We start from the raw sequence: 4068 nt of genomic DNA on the forward strand, positions 1-4068 counted from the left end.
ATGCTATTGTAAATGTTATCTTTTAAATTTTAATTTCTGATTGCTTACTGTTAGTATCTTGAAATATGCTTTTTGTATATTGACCTTGTATTCTGACTTTACTAAACTCACTTATTTTATTCATTGTTTTATAGATTCTTTGAGATTTTCTACATGGATGATAGTATTCTTGTTTTTTTCTAAAGTATATGTCTTTTATTTCTTTATTTTGCCTATTGTACTATTAAAGAGCACTGATTCAGTGAGAACAGACATTTTGCTGAGTTCCTAATTTTAAAGGAAAAGTATTTTTTTCACCATTAAGTTTGATGTCCTCTATCAGCTTGAGAAAGTCATCTTCTATTCTTACTTACCCGAGTATTTTTATTATGAAAAGGTTCTGGATTTTGGCAAATGCTTTTTTTTTTTTTTTTTTGGTGTGTGTGTGAGAAGTTTATTTATTTTTGAGAGAGAGAGAGAGAGAACACGTGTGCATGCATGCATGCACATAAGTGGAGGAGGGGCAGAGAGGGAGAGGGAGACAAAATCCAAAGCAGGCTCCAGGCTCTGAGCTGTCACAGCAGAGCTTGATGTGGGGCTTGAACCCATAAACTGTGAGATCATGACCTGATCCAAAGTCGGATGCCTAACTGACTGAGCCACCCTGGCGCCCCTTGGCAAATGCTTTTTTAAAAAATCTATTGAGATAACCCTATGTTTTTTCCTTTTTTAGTTTACTGATATGGTGACTTTATACTATTGATTTCTTTGAATGTTGAACCAACTTTGCATTCCAGGGATTGATTCTGCTTGGATAAATATATATGTTTTTTCCCTGGATTTAATTTGCCAAAATTTTATTAAGAACTGTCATGTTTAGGGGAGCCTGGGTGGCTCAGTCGGTTAAGCGTCCGACTTCAGCTCAGGTCACGATCTCGCGGTCCGTGAGTTCGAGCCCCGCGTCAGGCTCTGGGCTGATGGCTCAGAGCCTGGAGCCTGCTTCTGATTCTGTGTCTCCCTCTCTCTCTGCCCCTCCCCCATTCATGCTCTGTCTCTCTCTGTCCCCAAAATAAATAAACATTAAAAAAAAATTAAAAAAAAAAAAGAATTGTCATGTTTAGACCTCCCACGATCATGTCTGGAGAGTGGTTGGTATTCTGCCAGCTTTGGAGATGAGAGGGAAACCAAACTTGACAGAGGTACCCATTCCATTCCCAGCTTGCTCGGTAGCTGGTGTTTGGAAGACTCTCTGCAACAGTGTTCAAGCCCTGAGCAGGAAAGCCTCCTTCCAGGACTCTTTGACACCATCTCTGCCTCGTTCTTGAAGGCATCATGGCTGCCTTCAGACCTCTGGTGAAGCCCAAGATTCTTAAAAATAAGACCAAGAAATTCATCTGGCACCAGACTGATAGCTCAAAATCAAGCACAACCAGCGGAAACCCAGAGGCATTGACAATAGAGTGTGCAGAAGATTCAAGGGCCAGATCTTGATGCCCAACATTGGTTACGGGAGCAACATGAAAACAAAGCACATGCTGCCCAGTGGTTTCTGGAAGTTTTTAGTCCATAACCTCAAGGAGCTTGAGGTGCCACTGACGTGCAACAAATCTTACTGTGCAGATTGCTCACAATGTCTCCTCCAAGAACCACGAAGCCATGGTGGAAAGAGCAGCCCCGTTGGCCATCGGTCCCATTGCCAGCCTGTGCAGCAAAGTAAACGATCAGACAGCTTATGTGCATGTCGTATTTGTGTTACTAAAACCATAAACCTACAAAAAAAAAAAAAAAGAATTGTCATGGTTAGATTCATAAGCATATTATCTCAGAGTTTTTGGTAATATCTTTTTCTGGTTTTTATATCAGGATAATGAAGGGAGACGTGTTCTGCCTCTTCTGTTTCTTGAGAGGGTTTGTAAAATTGGTACTATTTCTTTATTATTTTCTTCCTCATTTTTTTAGTTTGAATACTTCTACATTATTTGAATCTTGCCTAAAGAGAATGCAATAGTTAAAACTTTTTTTTTCTATTTTGAGATAATTTTATACTTACATAAAAATTGCAAAAAAACAGTATGGAGAGTTCCCCATTTATCTTTCACCCAGATTTTCCTAATGTTAACATTGTACATGATCATCAAAACCAGGAAAATAACATTGATATATTACTGTTAATTAATTTATATATCTTATTCAAATTTTACCACTTTCCCAATAATGGCCCTATTCTTGTCTAAGATTCCACAGTCCATTTAGTTGCCATGGACCTTTTTCCCCTCTCTCCTTTCAGTACTTTTGAATAATTTAGTATAAAGCCATTAGCTTGTGCCAAACAAAGTATTCATCAGTGGGGAGTGGGAGTTTCAGAGACCTGTCATAGACATAGGAGCCCAAATGTGGTGAGGCACATCAATGGATTGGAGTGGTGAGGGCCCAACAGGATTGTTAGGGACTTAGTTGAGAGAGGAGGGCCCTCTATGCAAGGGGAAGGGGTAAGGGTGGGCCCAGAGTGGGTGAGATGATGAGGGCATCCATACAGGGCTATGATGGTAACAACAGAAGATTGGTTACACATGGGGCTTGATAAAATAAATAAACATACTGAGAATAATGAAAGATAGGTGTTTCTCTATCAGAAAAGGCAATTATGATATGGAGAGGAAGGTAACTAAAATGAATGAATCTTGTGGTATTGGAATAGAATTGAAGGTAACTGTGTAGACTTACGGTTTTCACATGTATCAATAGATACAGAAGTATAGATCTCCCGAGCTTCTAGCCTCAGAGCACCTCTGGGGGGAGTAACATCCCAATAGCAATAAGCATACCTACTACCCAGATCTTGACTTCTAAATAACATTCTCCACCAAAGGAAACCTAGGCTCTTAAAATTTTTTTTTTCAACGTTTATTTATTTTTGGGACAGAGAGAGACAGAGCATGAACGGGGGAGGGGCAGAGAGAGAGGGAGACACAGAATCGGAAACAGGCTCCAGGCTCTGAGCCATCAGCTCGAACTCCCGGACCGCGAGATCGTGACCTGGCTGAAGTCGGACGCTTAACCGACTGCGCCACCCAGGCGCCCCAGGAAACCTAGGCTCTTTAGAGAAGTGACTGATTTAAGGGCTAGGGCAGGGAAAGTATAAGATGAGTCTGGAATCTGTTTTTGCATCAGAAATTAAGGAGTTCTAGAAGAATAATGGAGATATGTCAAAAGAACATAGAAGCCAGTGTGATGGGGCTCCCACCTGCCAAATCTGAAATAATTTGAGCATCAAGATAAATAATAATAATTGCAGATCATAATCCATTTAATAAAATGGAAATCAGTGAGTCTATGCTGAAATAAGTCAATGAATAATAAAGAAGGAGAGGGAACAGCTCTCCTTTATCATGGAATGCCAACTAATGAATGTAAAATAGTGATAGAATTAGAAAATCACTTTGGCAACCAAAATAATAAAAATAATTCAGTCAAGAACCCTCATGAAATGCATGCTGGGTGAAAGTTGAGTGAGGAATGATTTATATCACTTCAAAATACCTCCCAACAAATATTTGATGATTAAGAAGGAAAAAGAGGGTAAATTTACGATGGAGAAGTCTGGCACAGAGCACCTAATCAAGTGATCAAGATTAACGTCACAAGTAATGGGACAAATGGGCTTTAAGCACTTGTGATAGAATGTAATCAAGAGCACAAAGCATCTCTTTTATGATATCCCTGGCAAAAATGCATAATCTAAATCTCATCTTGAGGACACATCAGGCACACCCAAAATAAGTAACTTTCCAGGAAACAGCTAGCCTATAATCTTCAAAAGTTTTGAGTCTGTGAAAGACCAGGAACGACTGGAGAACAATTTCAGATTGAAGCAAGTTGGAGACACACGGTAACTAAATGCTATGCACGATCCTGGCTTGCGTCTCTTTGCTATAAATGATGATATTGGGACAATTAGTGAAGCTTGAATGGAGCACGAGAATTAGGTAACAGTAACATATTGATGTTGGTTTGTGATTTTAATGGTTATAATATTGTAAAGAGAAGATAGTCTGGAAAAAGAAGCAATTTGTCTACTCAAGACCTGCT

At 39.4% G+C, this 4068-nt stretch overlaps 1 non-coding gene and 1 pseudogene across 1 annotated transcript; both read left to right on the plus strand.

Moving 5' to 3' along the window:
* The first annotated feature begins 1099 nt into the window (after nucleotides 1-1099).
* On the plus strand, nucleotides 1100-1239 carry LOC111561220. Its single transcript, XR_002743575.2, has one exon. It is a non-coding gene; the product is annotated as a small nucleolar RNA SNORA7 (small nucleolar RNA).
* Nucleotides 1150-1746, plus strand: LOC109501115 (annotated as a pseudogene).
* The last annotated feature ends 2322 nt before the right edge of the window (nucleotides 1747-4068 follow it).

The sequence above is a fragment of the Felis catus genome, chromosome B3 (genome assembly GCF_018350175.1).
Source record: "Felis catus isolate Fca126 chromosome B3, F.catus_Fca126_mat1.0, whole genome shotgun sequence".
NCBI lineage: Eukaryota > Metazoa > Chordata > Mammalia > Carnivora > Felidae > Felis > Felis catus.